Source organism: Saccopteryx leptura, chromosome 9 (genome assembly GCF_036850995.1).
Source record: "Saccopteryx leptura isolate mSacLep1 chromosome 9, mSacLep1_pri_phased_curated, whole genome shotgun sequence".
NCBI lineage: Eukaryota > Metazoa > Chordata > Mammalia > Chiroptera > Emballonuridae > Saccopteryx > Saccopteryx leptura.
The window spans coordinates 56,278,644-56,298,498 of record NC_089511.1 but is presented as its reverse complement, the minus strand read 5'-3'; positions in this window follow the sequence as shown (position 1 = coordinate 56,298,498).

Sequence of the window (19,855 nt, the reverse complement as noted above, 5' to 3'; positions counted from 1 at the left end):
TTATTAATTCTAATTAGTGCTATCAACAAGACCACCCTCAAATGCCAATAAGAAAGAGGAAATCGAATATTATGGATACAAAAGAAAGAGAGGTAACACAAATAGATGTGGAAAAATCTATGGAGAAAAGACTTAACATATTGGAAACCTTGGAGCTAAATGACAGAATATTTAAAATAGAAATCTTAAAAATATTCAGAGATATACAAGAAAACACAGAAAGGCAATTTAGGGAAATCAGAAAACAACTCAATGAACACAAAGAATATATTACCAAGGAAATTGAAACTATAAAAACAAATCAAACAGAAATGAAAAACTCAATTCACAAGCTGAAAAACAAGGTAACAAGCTTAGCTAACAGAGCAGCCCAGATAGAAGATAGGATTAGTGAAATAGAAGACAAACAACTTGAGGCACAACAGAGAGAAGAAGAAAGAGACTCAAAAATAATAATAAATGAGAAAGCCCTACAGGAATTGTCTGACTCCATCAGAAAGAATAACATAAGAATAATAGGTATATCAGAGGGAGAAGAGAAAGAAAATGGAATGGAGAATATACTCAAACAAATAATAGATGAGAACTTCCCAAGCCTGTGGAAAGAACTAAAGCCTCAAATTCAAGAAGCAAACAGAACACCGAGTTTTCTTAACCCCAACAAACCCACTCCAAGGCACATCATAATAAAGATGACACAAACCAATGACAAAGAAAAAATTCTCAAGGCAGCCAGGGAAAAGAAGAGTACAACATATAAAGGAAGGCCTATTAGATTATCATCAGATTTCTCAGCAGAAACTCTACAAGCTAGAAGAGAGTGGACCTCAATATTTAAAGCCCTGAAAGAGGAACTTTCAGCCAAGAATACTATACCCATCAAAGCTATCCTTCAAGTACGAAGGAGATATAAAAACATTCACAAATACAGAAAAGATGAGAGAGTTTATCAGCAGAAAGACCCAACTCCAGGAAATACTAAAGGGGGTTTTCCAACCAGATTCAAAGAACAAAAGAAAACAACACCACAAGTAACAGCTCCACCAAGAACACAATAAAACCAAACTTAAACTGTGACAACAAAGGATAAAAAGGGGGGAGAGGATGGAGATTAACAGTAGCAAAGGACGATGAAGTGCAGAAATACTCATAAGATAGGGTACTACAATGAATATGGTAGGTACCCTTTTCATTACTTAATGGTAACCACCCTTGAAAAAACCACCACAAAAACACTTGACTTAAAAAAGGTAGCAACAGAGGAAAGAAGTATGGAACACAAACAAACAAAAACAAATGATAGAAAAACAAAAGAGAAGAATCAAACTAGATACAAAACTAACAGAAAGCAATTTATAAAATGGCAGTAGGGAACCCACAAGTGTCAATAATTACACTAAATGTAAATGATTTAAACTTACCAATAAAAAGACACAGAGTAGCAGAATGGATTAAAAAAGAAAATCCAACTATATGCTGCCTACAAGAAACACATCTAAGCAACAAGGATAAAAACAAATTCAAAGTGAAAGGCTGGAAAACAATACTCCAAGCAAACAACACCCCAAAAAAAGCAGGTGTAGCAATACTCATATCTAATAATGCTGACTACAAGTCAGAAAAAGTACTCAGAGACAAAAATGGTCATTTCATAATGATTAAGGGGAAGTTGATTCAAGAAGACATAACAATCCTTAATATATATGCACCAAACCAAGGAGCACCAAAATATATAAGACAGCTACTTATTGACCTTAAAACAAAAACTAACAAAAATACAATCATACGTGGAGACCTCAATACACCGCTGACGGCTCTAGATCGGTCATCCAAACAGAGAATCAATAAAGATATAGTGGCCTTAAACGAAATACTAGAACACCTGGATATGATAGACATCTACAGGACACTTCATCCCCAAGCGACAGAGTATACATTTTTCTCTAGTGTACATGGAACATTCTCAAGAATTGACCATATGTTGGGCCACAAAGACAATATCAGCAAATTTAGAAAAATTGAAATTGTACCAAGCATATTTTCTGATCATAAAGCCTTGAAACTAGAATTCAACTGCAAAAAAGAGGGGGAAAACCCACAAAAATGTGGAAACTAAACAACATACTTCTAAAAAATGAATGGGTCAAAGAAGAAATAAGCGCAGAGATCAAAAGATATATACAGACAAATGAAAATGAAAATACGACATATCAGAATCTCTGGGATGCAGCAAAAGCAGTAATAAGAGGGAAGTTCATATCACTTCAGGCATATATGAACAAACAAGAGAGAGCCCAAGTGAACCACTTAACTTCCCACCTTAAGGAACTAGAAAAAGAAGAACAAAGACAACCCAAAACCAGCTGAATAAAGGAGATAATAAAAATCAGAGCAGAAATAAATGAAATAGAGAACAGAAAAACTATAGAAAAAAATCAATAAAACAAGGAGCTGGTTCTTTGAAAAGATCAACAAAATTGACAAACCCTTGGCAAGACTCACCAAGGAAAAAAGACACAGGACTCAAATAAATAAAATCCAAAATGAAAGAGGAGAGATCACCACAGACATCATAGATATACAAAGAATTATTGTAGAATACTATGAAAAATTATATGCCACCAAATACAACAATCTAGAAAAAATGGATAAATTCCTAGAACAATACAACCTTCCTAGACTGAGTCATGAAGAAGCAGAAAGCCTAAACAGACCAATCAGCAGGGAGGAAATAGAAAAAACTATTAAAAACCTCCCCAAAAATAAAAGTCCAGGCCCAGACGGTTATACTAGTGAATTATATCAAACATTCAAAGAAGACTTGGTTCCTATTCTACTCAAAGTCTTCCAAAAAATTGAAGAAGAAGCAATACTTCCAAACACATTTTATGAGGCCAACATAACCCTCATACCAAAACCTGGCAAGGATGGCACAAAGAAAGAAAACTACAGACCAATATCTCTAATGAATACAGATGCTAAAATACTAAACAAAATACTGGCAAACCGAATACAACAACATATTAAAAAAATAATACATCATGATCAAGTGGGATTCATCCCAGAATCTCAAGGATGGTTCAACATACGCAAAAACGGTTAACGTAATACACCATATCAACAAAACAAACAACAAAAACCACATGATCTTATCAATAGATGCAGAAAAGGCTTTTGATAAAATACAACACAATTTTATGTTTAAGACTCTCAACAAAATGGGTATAGAAGGAAAATATGTCAACATGATAAAGGCCATATATGATAAACCATCAGCCAACATCATATTAAACGGCATAAAACTAAGGACTTTCTACCTTAAATCAGGAACAAGACAGGGTTGTCCACTCTCTCCACTCTTATTTAACGTGGTGCTAGAAGTTCTGGCCAGAGCAATCAGACAAGACAAAGAAATAAAAGGCATCCATATCGGAAAAGAAGAAGTAAAGGTATCACTTTTTGCTGATGATATGATCCTATACATCGAAATCCCGAAGGACTCCACAAAAAGATTATTAGAAACAATAAACCAATACAGTAAGGTCGTAGGATACAAAATTAACATACAAAAGTCCATAGCCTTTCTATATGCCAACAATGAAATATTAGAAAACGAACTCAAAAAAATAATCCCCTTCACGATTGCAACAAAAAAAATAAAATACCTAGGAATAAACATAACAAAGAATGTAAAGGACCTATATAATAAAAACTACAAGGCATTATTAAGAGAAATAGAAAAAGACACAATGAGATGGAAAAATATTCCTTGTTCTTGGATAGGAAGAATAAATATAATTAAAATGGCCATATTACCCAAAGCAATATATAAATTTAATGCAATTCCCATCAAAATTCCTATGAGATTTTTTAAAGAAATGGAACAAAAAATCGTAAGATTTATATGGAACTATAAAAAACCCCGAATAGCCAAAACAATCCTCAGGAAAAAGAATGAAGATGGGGGCATTACAATACCTGACTTTAAACTATATTATAGGGCCACGATAATCAAAACAGCATGGTATTGGCAGAAAAATAGACACTCAGACCAATGGAACAGAATAGAAAGCCCAGAAATAAAACCACATATATATGGTCAAATAATCTTTGATAAAAGGGCCAACAACACACAATGGAGAAAAGAAAGCCTCTTCAACAAATGGTGTTGGGAAAACTGGAAAGCCACATGCAAAAGAATGAAACTCGACTATAGCCTGTCCCCGTGTACTAAAATTAATTCAAAATGTATCAAAGACCTAAATATAAGACCTGAAACAATAAAGTACATAGAAGAAGACATAGGTACTAAAATCGTGGACCTGGGTTTTAAAGAACATTTTATGAACTTGACTCCAATGGCAAGAGAAGTGAAGGCAAAGATAAATGAATGGGACTACATCAGAATAAAAATTTTTTGCTCAGCAAGAGAAACTGATATCAAAATAAACAGACAGCCAACTAAATGGGAAATGATATTTTCAAACAACAGCTCAGATAAGGGCCTAATATCCAAAATTTACAAAGAACTCATAAAACTCAACCACAAACAAACAAACAATCCAATAAAAAAGTGAGAAGAGGACATGAACAGATACTTCTCCCAGGAAGAAATACAAATGGCCAACAGATATATGAAAAGATGCTCAGCTTCATTAGTTATTAGAGAAATGCAAATCAAAACTACAATGAGATACCACCTCACCCCTGTTAGATTAGCTATTATCAACAAGACGGGTAATAGCAAATGTTGGAGAGGCTGCGGAGAAAAGGGAACTCTCATCCACTGTTGGTGGGACTGTAAAGTAGTACAACCATTATGGAGGAAAGTATGGTGGTTCCTCAAAAAACTGCAAATAGAACTACATTATGACCCAGCAATTCCTCTACTGGGTATATACCCCAAAACCTCAGAAACATTGATACGTAAAGACACATGTAGCCCCATGTTCATTACAGCACTGTTCACAGTGGCCAAGACATGGAAACAACCAAAAAGCCCTTCAATAGAAGACTGGATAAAGAAGATGTGGCACATATACACTATGGAATACTACTCAGCCATAAGAAATGATGAAATCAGATCATTTACAGCAAAATGGTGGGATCTTGATAACATTATACGGAGTGAAATAAGTAAATCAGAAAAAAACAAGAACTACATGATTCCATACATTGGTGGAATATAAAAACGAGACTAAGAGACATGGACAAGAGTGTGGTGGTTACTAGGGGTGGGGGGAGGGAGGACATGGGAGGGAGGGAGGGAGAGAGTTAGGGGGAGGGGGAGGGGCACAGAGAACTAGATAGAGGGAGGCGGAGGACAATCTGACTTTGGGCGAGGGGTATGCAACATAATTTAATGACAAAATAACCTAGACATGTTTTTTTTGAATATATGTACCCTGATTTATTAATGTCATCCCATTATCATTAATAAAAATTTATTAAAAAAAAAAAGATCAATGGTGGCCCTATCCAGTTTGCTCAGTGGGATAAGAGCATCGACTTGAAATGACAAGGTTGCAGGTTAGATCCCAGGTCAGGGAACACAAGGAAATCAACCAATGAATGCACGACTGAGTGAAAAAAAAAATGAATACTTTCCATCCCCCTCCCCTCTCTCTCCCTTTCTATCTCTGTCTCTCTAAATATCAATCAATAAAAAATACTTAAAAAAATTAAGCACTAATTGGATAAGTCAGTTGGTTGGAGAATAATCCCAGAGCACAGAGATTGCTGTTTGGATTCCCGGGTGCAGGTATATATATAGGAGCAGCTCAATTTTTCTGTCTCTCTCTGACTCTCTTTCCAAAGAAAGCAGAAAGAAAGAAAGAAAGAAAGAAGAAAGAAAAGAAGAAAGAAAGAAAGAAAGAAAGAAAGAAAGAAAGAAAGAAGGAGGGAGGGACGGAGGGAGGGAGGGAGGGAGAGAGAGAGAGAGAGAAAGAAAGAAGAAAGAAAGAGAAAGAAAGAAAGAAAGAAAGAAAGAAAGAAAGAAAGAAAGAAAGAAAGAAAGAAAGAAAGAAAGAAGGCATCCTGTGCTGCCTAAGTGACTTGCCCTAGAATAGGAGGTCTTGGATGAGTTCTGGTACTGTTGATTGTCAGGTCTTGTTGGCCATTGTTGGAAAACGATGTTAGAGTTTTGATGAGGAAGTGAAAGACAAGCTAGGCCAGCAGGGTCACTTAGAAGTTGAGGCAAACTAACCTAAAAATTAAACTAAATATCAGACACTGGGACCTATTGGCTAATAGAGACCTCTATGTAAACAGTCCATCTAGGTGGGAAGCTAGAGACAGGTGTTAAAGCAGACAAATAATAGGTATTTAGATCATCCATGTCCATCTTTTAAAAGATGTTCAAATTATGCTAGAATCACTGCTTAACTATTTGGAAGCAAAAAAGTATGTGTGTGTGTGTAAGGAGGGGGGTGCCAAGTAATGCACTGGCATCTTGAAGAATTGATTACTCTGTTCAAAGTAAAAACAACACAATTTTGTGTTCAAAATGTATTCTTAATCTTGTAGTAAGTGACATAAAGTGCACAGTAATGATAACTAACTGAATAATATGTACAAATGATCAAAAGATTTTCAAAATAAAAAACGTGCACTAAAGCACTTCTAATATTATAGAGTACTGGCAGAAGAGAGAGTCTTGAGAGCATTTTGAAAGCTAGTTTGGTATGAGACACTTCATTTCATGTTTAGGTTCCTTTTGATATTGCTATCTCATTAGTAAGCTTATTTTCAAAAGATAGATTAAAATCCTGCCTGCTTCTGATCTGACCTCTTTCTTCCCTTTTCACCGATGCATAAAAATGGGGAAGTTACGTTTTTCCAGGTTTATATCTTACTGTCGATCTCTATGTAATTGATTCTTCTCGCTCTGACTTTTATTTTCAAATTCCCACCTTTCATTAGCTTTCTTTAGGTTTATATGTGATTTTCTCTCTATTTCTCTATGCTTTCCTTTTTCAATGAATACTTTTTTGAAACTACCTGTGGATAAGGCAGAAATATTTATTTTTGCTAGAACAAAGTTTAGTTATAAGTTTTCTTTTTTATCTCTAAGAAATATCAATTATCAGAAGCTGTTGCTCATATAAATAATGTTTATTATTTTAAGTATTTTTCAGCTTTTGATTTAGGTAAATTAGCTGTAACCAATCACAAATACGTTAAAAGATAAGACGAATACAATCTGTAATCCATTTAATGCTGTCATTTTTTATATCATTGTCATTATAATTTTATAAATAGAAAAGATGATCTCATAAATGCAATAGTGTATAATGATTAACAGATGCAAATAAAATTATAAAAAATTAATTTAATGGATAAAAGATGGCTATGTTTGAAATAATATGATTAGTCTTCAAATATTACAAAATAAAATTAGTTTATTGCATAAACAGATATTTATTTAGAACCTAAATTAATTTAAGAACAGTAATGAGTCATGTGACCACAGAGTTAAACAATTTACCCTCTGACAGTAATGAGTTCACAGTAGATTTATACACTGTATGTATCTGGCATTTCTTGCTGCTCTATTTACATGTAGAGTTTGCAGTGCCCCACGAGCACAGAGTACTCCCTGCTTGGAAGTTAGTTCAGCTGTACTCAATTGACTACAACTTAGTATGTGTCTTAGTTAGCTTGGGCTGTCATAACAAAATACTATAAACAAGCAGGGTGGTTTAAATGATATAAACTTATTTTCTTGACATTTGAAATCAGGGTGCCAACATGATCCAGTTTTGGTGAAGTTCTCTTTCTGAATTGCAGACTTCTACCTCTCACTGTATCCTCATAGGACACAGAGAGAGAGAGTGCTCTGGTGTCTTTTCTTCTTATAAAGACACTAATTTCACACTGAGAACTCTACTCTCATGCTTTCATATGAATGACCAAAGAATACTATAATCCCTTTACTATTCATGTCACTGTTCTACATTACCCAACTTATTCTGAAAATGACACAAAAGGAAAGAGAAAAACAGATCAACCCATAATTCACTTTTTTTCAATCTTTTCTCATTCCTCAGTAAGGCAAAGGTAGAAAGTGTTGGTAGGGTGTGCATATATCAAGAAATAAAGAAAGTTTTAATCAATATTATGTATCATTTCTGTTATTCTTATAAGAGATAGGGCAACATTTCCATCTAACATTTAGTTGATACCCAACAGATATTTTTTAATCCTGCATTATTTAAGAGGTGGAGCTATTAAGGGCTTTGCTTCTATTCTTAAATTAAAAAAAATTAAATTGGTAAGTTTTAGCCATTTCAAAAAAGCAATAATAAGACATAAAAATCTTACAGATCAGAAAGGAAGAAATAAGCTTAATTTATGGGTAACATGATTGTTTATATAAAGAATCTTCAGGAATCTACAAAAAATTCCTATAACTAATAATATAGCAATGTTGCAGGTAAATGTAGAAAAGCAAGTAGACATAAAGCTAGCAAAATATGTATAGTACTTGTATGTTGAAAATTGCAATACACTGACAAATGAAATGTAAGATTAAATTAAATGGAAAGATCTATTTTGTTAATGGGTCAGAACACTCAATGAAACAGAGGTGGTAATTTTCTTCAACTTGATATACAAGTGTAATAAAATTCTTATAAAATCCCAGCAAGAATATTTAGTAATAAAACACATGATTATTATAAAAGCTATCAGGAAATATTGAGAAGTTAGATGAGCTAAAACTTTTTTTAAAAATGAGAAAAGTTGTAAAATTCAACCTACCTTATTTTAAGGAAGGATGTAGCTAGTGTAAAAATGACTATCTAGTGTTTGTAGAGGGGTAAACACATAGATCAAAAGAATCTATTAGAAATCTTAAAATTATGGATAAATAATTTTACAATATTATAATATTTTACAATTATGAAAGCAAGTTTTTAAGACTGGACAAATGGACATCTATTGGAAAAAGAAAACAAAAACTAAAAAACACTTTGACATTGAACTCATACCATAAACAAAAATTGATAAAAATCATGGACTTAGATGAAAAATTATAAAACTTTAACAATTCATAAGACAAACTCTTTGAAATATAAGATTATTTTTATATTTGTTACCAAATATACTAACCACACATACTAAAATTGATAAATTGTACATCATCAAATTAAAATCTTTGTTTTACAAAATATCCTCTTGAGAGGATAAAAATATAAGCTGTACACTGGAAAAATAACTGTATATTCAGAAAAAGACTAGAATCTGAAATAAATAAAGTACTCTAAAAAATGAAGTGTTTTCTTAAAAAACAAATAATTCAGTGAGAAAATAGGTTTAAAAAATTAGGCATTTTATTGGAGAGGAAATCAAGGTAGAAAATAAGAACATGAAAATATTTTCAATACTATTTGGGAAATGCAAATTAAAACCAAATGAGATATCACTACACACATATGAAGACAGCTAAAATTAAAAAGAAATATGGTAGGAGGATTCCCAAATCGCCACAGAACAGGCAACTGCAACCTCCTGGGACCAAATTGGAATTCCACCTAAATTTAAGAAAAATCGCCTTGAAAAATCAACTTTAGATAAATGAAAGGGAGTCCATAACCAAGGAGTCACAGAAAAAGCTGCATAAAAGCTGCTCTAAGAATATTGCTAAGAGCTAGTCATGGGCAGTGTCCTGCACTGGTCTTCACTTGGTTCCCTCTGGGAAGACCTAGGATGGGCACATGCAGTGGCCAGTTGCAGAGAGCATCAGAGCTCAACAATCCTTGATGATGATGGGTTTAAAAAGAGGTCTCATCGGACACTGGACCCAGCCACAAAGTGGTCCATTTTCTGTGGTCAGCAGCTGTACAGCAGCTCACATGTGCATTGGTCAGGGTGGACCTTCACAGTCAGCCTGCCTGAATCCCAGATATTTCTGCTCCACTGGGCTAGGTTCCACAGGAGGGAGGGAGAAGGCTTGGAGCTTGGTCATTAAAGTGATGGTCCACTGGAGCCTATTGTTAGGATCAGTCAAGGGATTTAGCCTCTTTCTGGGGGCACAAGTCAGACCCAATGAAGACTCTCTCAGTCTTGCTCCCTGAGACCAGAATCTCCCCAGGTAGAAGAACCACTGCAGAGAGGACTGTCAGCCCCACCCACCCTGAACCTGCTGTGTACCTTTCTGAGGAGAAATAGAATTGAGGTTTCCAGCAGTGTCTGAGGGATTAGGCTTGCAATAGGAGCCACTTTGCTTTTACTGAGCTCCTGACCAAGAAACCCCTGAAGTAGGGGGTCCCACTAACATTGTCATTACAACCTCAGTTGCTCTAATCCACAAAGCTTAAAACCTGTACAGGAAATGGTAGGGTAAGGCCAGTCAGAGCCCACACTACAGTCTTTCTACAGAAGACTCAATGGTAAGATCAAGCAGCTGCAATTAAAGGTGGATCGGCAAAAAAGTGGAGGCAAATCTTACAGAGCTTGGGTTCTTTTACAGTGCTGCTTCATCTTTAAATAGGAGGAAGCTGATCTTTATACACCAGTTGGCCTCTCCCACACACAGCCAGGTACAAATGCAGACACAAATAGCGAGTAGAGCAGTAGCTCCAGACAAGTAGGTAGCCTAAGGCAGGTTACAAACAATGGCTAATGCCAACCCATACCCGAACCCTGCTCAAGAGGGCCCAGAACCAACACAAACAGTAGTGGGTCACAGACCACACCAACTGTAGACCCAGCTAGCTACACAGTGGCATAAACAAAGGAGTTGTGCAGCAGGCACCAGACACTGTGGAGAAGAAATACACCCCATAGGACAGACACTGCACAATGTCTAATACATGTAATCAAAATTGACCCTTAAAGCCAGCTGCCTGAAGGGATAATGCCACCCACAAAAAGGCCAACTGCATTCAGGACTCATATACAACAGAAAGGTAAATATACTGCTCACAAATATTAGGGGATATTTAAAAATGAATATGAAGCTATAAAAAAAGCATTTGATGTTCTTTTATTAAACAAAAACATCAGAAAAACTAACAAGTCAAAGAAAGTTGTTCAATTGTGTAAATGAAATGCAAACAATTATCATGACTGAGTAGTAAGTAACATATTGTTAGGGGAGAACAAAAACATGTCAAACTGGACAAGAGTGCCACACATTGACCATTCAGTAGGGTATATGGTCACCTAAGATTGCCAAAGTACACTGCCAGCGATGGTGCATGGAAAGGATCAGATTATCCAGCAGTTCTTGTGTAATCTTCTTCCACTCTTTTTCCAGGGCAACTTCCAGCTCAATCAGTGTTGTGGGAGGCATTACACAGTTGGCCAGATGTCTTCCCAGTGCATCCCAAGCATGTCCAATGGGATTCAGGTCTGGAGAATGTGAAAGCAAGTCTATACATTCCTGAAGCATGTGGTTGACAAGATGTGCACAGTGGGGCTTTGTATTATCATCCATGAAAAGAAAGCTGTTTCCAACTGCTCCAGCATTGAGTACCACTATTAATTTCAGGACCTCATCTTGATATCTGACAACACTCAGAAATCTGTTTCTAATGACGTGAAGGTCGGTACAACCACCTATGCTGATGACAGCCCACACCATAATTCCAACACCACTGAAGAAGTACCTTTCTCACATGAAATGGGGATAATTTCACATTCCTTGTTCACAGCAGATCAGGACACAATGATTGTCTGGCTGCAGAATGAATTGTGACTCATCAAAGAGGACAATTGACCACACATCATGAGTCCAATAGCGATGCTCATCAGTCCACCTCTATGGGTTCTACAGTGTTCAACAGATAACAGAATGCATACCATTTGTCACCAGGCATGCAGTCTAACATGCTGGAGCCAATTTCATATGGTCTGGGTGCATAACCATCATCTAGTGGCAGCAAGAAACTGTCCCTGCAGCTCTGTTGCATTGCTGCACCTATTTCTTCTTGCCAAAGAGGTCAAGTAGTGGTCATCTCTTGCTGTTATGGCAGATTGGTGACACTGCCCTGTCTTCTTCATACTGTGCCACTTGAAAGTCATTCCATAGTCTGCTAATCATGCTTTGGGATGTTCCAAGTGCTGTTGCCACTGTCATCTGTGTTTGACCAGCTTCAAGACATCCTATGGCTCTCTAGGCTTTGCATTTGGGCAAATTGTGTTGCAGTGGCATGGCAGGGACTTGGAAATTGCATAATGTGTACTTTTAAGATCAGAGAATGTGCAGATACTGCAGTACTTTCAGCCTTTTGCAAAGTGCATTTTCACCAATGAAATAAAAGTTGGTTTTGCATCTCATTTGTATAATCTAACAACTTTCTTTGACTTGTTGTTTGTTTTTCTAATGTTCTTGTTTAATAAAACAAAATAAAATGCTTCTATTTTTTATCACTTCATATTCATTTTGAAATATATCCTAATTCTTGTGAGCACTATATGACCCTCAAGAAACATTCTTAGTGCAAGGAACTCAAGTGGCCTGGAGATTAATACCACTGAGCACATTTTTCTCTAAAGACACTACAACAAATTTGAAATTCAGAGCAGAGCTACTTAATACACAGAAAAAAAAAAGGAAAGCATACACACACACACACACACACACACAGAGTGTGTCTGTAAAGTCATGGTGCACATTTGACCAGTCACAGGAAAGCAACAAAAGATGATAGAAATGTGAAATCTGCACCAAAAAAAAGTAAACCCTCCCAGTTTCTGTAGAATGATGTGACAGCATGTGCGCATGCGCAGATGATGATGTAACACCATGTAGACAGCAGAGCAGCCCACGGCCATGCCAGTCAAGATGTGGACAGTACAGAGGAAAGTTCAGTGTGTTCTGTGGCTCACCAAATTTGAATCTGTGACCAAAGTGCAACATGAATATCGGTGCATTTATAACAAAGCGCCACCACATAGGAATAACATTACCTGGTGGGATAAGCAGTTGAAGGAAACCGGCAGTTTGGGGGAGAAACCCCATTCTGGTAGGTCATCAGTCAGTGACAAGTCTGTAGAGGCTATACAGGATAGCTATCTAAGGAGTCCTAAATAATTTGTGTGTGAGCCCACATCGAACTGCACTAAATAAGTATGAAACTGGGAGAGTTTTCCTTTTATTTGGTGCAGATATCACATTTCTATTATCTTTTGTTGCTTTCCTGTGACCGGTCAAAAGTGCACCATGATTTTACGGACACACTGTATGTATATGTATATGTATGTGTGTGTGTGTGTCTGTGTGTGTATCACCGAAATGAATCAACAAGAGAAATCCCCAGTGAAAGAACTAAACAAAATGAAAGTAAGCAAAATGCCAGTGGTAGAATTTAAAATAATGGTTATTAGGATGCTCAAGGATCTTAGAGCAACAATAGGTGATCACTATGAAAACATAAAATAGAAATAGTAAATAATAAAAAGGAAATTGAAACCATAAAAAAGAACCAGTCATAAATGACTAATAGAGTATCTGAAATGAAGAACTGCACTAGAAGGAATCAACAGTAGGTTGGATAAAGTGGAAGACTGACTCAGTGATTTAGAGGACAAGATAAAAGTAAACAGAGCAGCAAAAGTAAAAGACCGAGGAAACTCTAAAAGTCCTCTGTGTCAACATGAAGAGAAAAAACATACACATCATAGGGGTTCTTGAAGGAGAAGAGAATGAACAAGAGATAGAATACTTGTTTGAAGAAATCATAGCTGAAAACTTTCCTAAATTGATAAAGGAAAAAAACACAGAAGCACAAAGAAGCACAGAGAGTTCAATGAATGATTAACCCAAGGAGGCCCACACCAAGATACATGATCATTAAAATGCCAAAGTTAAGACACAAAGTATACTAAAAACTGCAAGAGAAAAACAATTAAGAACCTAGCAAGGATCCTCCATAAGAATGACATCTTACTGCTCAAAAGAAACACTTCAGACCAGAAGGGATTGGCAAGAAATATTCAAAGTGATACAAAGCAAGAACCTACAACAAAGACTTCTCTACCCAGTAAAACTATAATTTAAAATTGAAGAAATAAAGGGCTTCTCAGAAAAGAAAATATCATGGAGTTTATTACCACCAAACATGTACTGTAAAAGGGCCTGATATAAGAAGAGGAAATTAAAAAAAAAAAATCAAGAGAAAGAGGATTATAAATTTAAAGAATAAAATGATAAAGTAAATAAATACATATAAATAACAATCTTAAATGTGAATTTATTAAATGTTCTTATGTAACAAATAACATGACTGCGTGAATAAGAATGTAAGACTTGTATATATACTGTCTACAAGAGACCCACCTCAAAACAAAAGATACACATAGATTGAAAGGAAGAGATGGAAAAAAATATCTCATTCAAATGGAAATGAAAAAAAAAAAAAGCTGGGGCAGTAATACTTATATCAGACAAAATAACCTTTAAAACAAAGGAATAAAAAGGGTCACTACATAATGATAAAGGGAGCAATCAAGAAGAGTACATAACCATTGTAAATATGTATGCACCCAAAATAGAAGCACTTAAATATATAAAGCAGATCTTAATGGACATAAAGGGAGAGATCAACAGCAATACAGTAATTATAGCAGATTATAATGCCCTACTAACATTAGTGGATAGTTCCTCCAGACAAGAAATCAACAAAGAAACAGAGGCCTTAAATGATACAGTAGATCAACTGGATTTAATCAATATTTTCAGAATGTTTCACCCCAAAGTTGTAGAATATATATATTCTTGTCATGTATTCAGAGTACATTTTCTAGGATGGACCCTATGTTAGAACACAAAACAAGTCACAATAAATTTAAGAAGATTGAAGTCATATCAAGCATCTTTTCTGACTATAATGGAATAAAACTAGAAATCAACTACAATAGAAAAATTGAAAAACATTCCAACACCTGAAGGCTAAATAGCATGTTATTAAATAATGAACAGGTTAACAATGAGATCAAAGAAGATATTCAAAATTTTATTGAAACAAATGAAAATGAATATACAATAACCCAAAATTTATGCAATACAGTGAAAGCAGTCCTGAGAGGGAAGTTTGTATCACTACCGGAATACTTTAAGAAGAAAAAAAAACACCTCAAACAATCTAATCCTGCACCTAAAACAACTAGAAAAGAACAACAAAAAAGCACACAGTAAGGATAAGGAAGGAAATAATAAAAACAAGAGAAAAAATAAATAACATAGTGGTTAAAAAACAATACAAATGATCAATGAAACCAAGAATTGGTTAATTGAAAAGATAAATGATATTGTCAACCTTTAACCAGACTCATAAAAAAAAAGGAACTCAAATAAAATTTGAAATGAAAGATGCGATGTAACAACTGACATCACAGAAATACTAAGGATCATAAAAAAAAAAAAATACTATGAGATTTATATGCCACATTGGACAACCTGGAATAAAATTGTAAAAACATGCAATCTTCTAAACTGAATCTGGAAGAATCAGAAAACATGGGTATATAGGTTTCAGGTAAAAATTTCTATACCATTTGAACAGTTGATTATGTTGTACACCTATCACCCAAAATCAAATCATTTTTTATCACCTTGTATTTGTCCTCTTTACACCCTTCATGGAACACCCACCCTATTTTTCCAGGTCCCCTTTTTTTCTGGAAACCATTTCACTTTTATCTATGTCCATTAGTCTCAGTTTTATATCCCACCTATGTGTGATATCATGTAGTTTTAAGTTTTTTCTGATTTAATTATTTTACTTAGTATAATGTTCTCAAGGTCATCCATGTTGTCATAAATGTCACTATGTAAGCATTTCTTAAGGCTGAGTAGTATTCCATCGTATATGTACCACTTCTTTATTCAATCTTCTATCAAGTGACAATTTAGTTGTTGTCATGTCTTGGCCACTGTGAATAATGCTACAAAGAACATGGGGTGTATGTGTCTTTAGGTACCAATGTTTTCAAATTATTGGTGTAGATAACCAGTCCAGGGATTGCTGGGTCATATGGTAGTACCATTCTTAATTTTTTGAAAAACCACCATACTTTCTTTCATAATGGTTGTACTAGTTTTCATTTCCATCAGCAATGAATGAGGGTTCCTTTTTCTCCACAACCTTTTTAACACTTGCTGTTACCTGTCTTGTTGATAATAGCCAATCTAACTGGTGTGAGGTGATATCTCATAATAGTTTTGATTTGTATTTCTTGAATAGCTAATGAAAATGAGCATGTTTTCATATATCTGTTAGCCATTTATATGTCCTCTTGAGTTAAGTGTCTGTTCAGGTCTTCTCCCCATTTTTTTAATTGGATTGGTTGGTTGTTGCTAAGCTTTGTGAGCTCTTTATATATTTTGTATATTAATCCCTTATCAGAGCTATTGTTTGCACATATCAACTCCCATTTAGTTGGCTATTTGTTTTATTGTCAGTTTCTTTGCTGTGCAGAAGCCTTTTAGTTGATATAGTCCCATTTATTTATTTTTGCCTTTATTTACCTTGCCTTTGGGGTCAAATTCATAAATTGTTATCTATGGCCTAACTTAAGTACCTACGTTTTCTTTTTATGTAATCTATAGTTTCAGATCTTATATTTAGGTCTTTGTCCATATTGAATTAATTTTGGGAGAGGGGGACAAACTATAGTCATTTCATTCTTTTGCATGGGCTTTCCAATTTTCCCAGAACCATTTATTGAAAAGGTTTTCTTTACTACATTGTGTGTTTTTGGCTCCTTTGTTGAATATTATTTTTCCATATATATGTGGTTTTATTTCTGGGCTCTTAATTTTATTTCATTGGTCTGTACATTTGTTTTTCTGCCAACATCACACTGTTTTGATTATCATGGCTTTATAGTATAATTTCAAGTTAGGCAGTGTAATACCTCTGGCTTCATTCTTTTTTCTCAGGATTGCTTTGGCTATTCAGGTTTTGTGCTTTTATACAAACCTGGTGATTTTTTTTTGTTTCATTTCTTTAAAAAATGACATTGGAATTTTGATGAGGATTGCATTAAATCTGTAGATTGCTTTGGGAAATATGGCCATTTTAACAATGTTAATTCTTCCAATTCATAAACATGAAATATTTTACCATTTCATTGTGTCTTTTTCAGTTTTTTTTAAATAATTTTTTGTAGTTCTTAGTATATATGTCCTTCAGATCCTTTGTTAAGTTTATTCCTAAGTATTTAAATTTTGTTGTTTATTTCTTACTGATTTTAGAAGAAATACTGTCATTTTTTTACTATTTAGTATGATATTACCTGGTGGTCCTTTATTATAGCCTTTATTATGTTGAAATACTTTTCTTTAAACATATTTTATTGAGTATTTTAAACATAAAGGGATGTTGCATCTTATCAAATTTCTTTTCTACATCTATTGATAGGATCATATAATTTTTATTATTTGTTTTATTGATGTAGAGTATTACATAGATTAATTTTTGTATGTTGAACAATCCTTGTGCTCCTGAAATTATCATGACATATATATTTTTTAATGTGATGTTATTTAACTTGCTGGTATTTTGTTTAGGAATTTTGCATCTGTATTCATTAGAGATATTGGTCTGTAGTTTTCTTTTTTTGTGTTGTCCTTGCCAGGTTTTGGTATTAGGTTATCTTGGCCTAACAAAATGTATTGGGGATTATTGCTTCTTCTTCTATTTTTTGGAAGACATTGAGAAGCTAGATACCAAATCTTTTTTAAATGTTTGGTAGAATTTACTAGTGTACCCATCTGATCCTGGAATTTTATTTCTTGGAAGATTTTTTTATAGTAGTTTCTATTTCCACCTTGCCTATATGTTTATTTAGGTTTCTCATGACTCACTCAAGCAAGATTTATAGTTCTAGGAACTTATCCATTTTCTTTAGGTTGTTGAATTTGATGGCATAAAATTTTTCATATTATTCTACTATGATCATTTGTATATCTATGTTGTCTGTGGTCATTTCTCACCCTTCATTTAAGTTTTGTTTATATGATTTCTTCCTTTTTGTTTCTTAGTGAGTCTAGCCAGCAGTTTGTCCATTTTATTGATCTTTTCAAAGAATTAGTTTAGGTGTATTACTTTTTTTCTATATATTTTTTGTTTTCTATGTTATTTAATTTTGCTGTAATTTTTATTATTTCCTTTCTTCTGCTGACTTTGGGTTGCCTTTGTTCTTCTATATCTAGTTCTTTAAGGTGCGATGTTAGTTTGTTTACTTGGGATCTCTCTTATTTCTTTTTTATTATTATTAATTTTAATGGGGTGACATTGATCAATCAGGGTACATAGGTTCAGAGAAAACATCTTCAGGTTATTTTGACCTATGGTTATGTTGCATACCCATCACCCAAAGTCATATAGTCTTCCGTCACATACTATCTGGTTTTCTTTATGCCATTCCTCTCCCCTCACCCCCTCTCTCCTCCCCCCCGTAACCACCACACTCTTGTCCATGTCCCTGAGTCTCATTTTTTTTGTGTGTGTGTATTTTTCTGAAGCTGGAAACGGGGAGGGACAGTCAGACAGACTCCCGCATGCGCCCGACCGGGATCCACCGGGCACGCCCACCAGGGGCGACACTCTGCCCACCAGGGGGCGATGCTCTGCCCCTCTAGGGCGTCGCTCTGCCGTGACCAGAGCCACTCTAGTGCCTGGGGCAGAGGCCAAGGAGCCATCCCCAGCACCCGGGCCATCTTTGCTCCAATGGAGCCTTGGCTGCGGGAGGGGAAGAGAGAAACAGAGAGGAAGGGGGGGGGTGGAGAAGCAAATGGGCGCTTCTCCTATGTGCCCTGTCCGGGAATCAAACCTGGGTCCCCCGCAAGCCAGGCCGACACTCTACTGCTGAGCCAACCAGCCAGGGCGAGTCTCATTTTTATGTCCCACTTATGTATGGAATTATATAGTGTTTAGTTTTTTTCTGATTTACTTATTTCATTCAGTATAATGTTATCAAGGTCCATCCATGTTGTTGTAAATGATCCGATGTCATCATTTCTTATGGCTGAGTAGTATTCCATAGTATATATGTACCACATCTTCTTTATTCAATCCTCTATTGAAGGACGTTTTGAGTGTTTCCATGTCTTGGCCACTGTGAACAATGCTGCAATGAACATGGGGTTGCATGTCTTTACATACCAGTGTTTTTTGAGTTATGGGGGTATATTCCCAGTAGAGGGATTGCTGGGTCATATGGTATTTCTATTTTTAATTTTTTGAGGACCACCATACTTTCTTCCATAATGGTTGTACTACTTTACATTCCCACCAACAGTGGATGAGGGTTCCTTTTTCTCTACAGCCTCTCTAACACTTGTTATTACCTGTCTTGTTGATAATAGCTAATCAAAGAGGTATGAGCCTCATCAATGGTATCTCATTGTAGTTTTTATTTGCTTTTCTCTAATAACTAATGAAGATGAGCATCTTTTCATTTATCTGTTGGCCATTTGTATTTCTTCCTGGGAGGAGTGTCTGTTCCTGTCCTCTCCCCATTTTTTATTGGATTGTTTGTTGTTGAGTTTTATAAGTTCTTTGTATATTTTGAATATTAGGCCCTTATCTGTGCTGTTGTTTGTAAATATCATCTCCCATTTAATTGGCTCTGTTTGTTTTGTTGTTAGTTTTTGTTTTGTTTTGTTTTGTTTTGTTTTTTTGCTCTGCAAAAGCTTCTTAGTCTGATGTAGTCCCATTCATTTATCTTTGCCTTCACTTCCCTTGCTTTTGTAGTCAAATTCATGAGGTGCTCCTTTTAACCAAGTTCCATGAGTTTAGTACCTATGTTTTCTTCTATGTAATTTATTGTTTCAGGTCTTATATTGTACTTAGGTCTTTGATTCATTTTAAATTAATTTTAGTACAAAGAGACAGACTGTAGT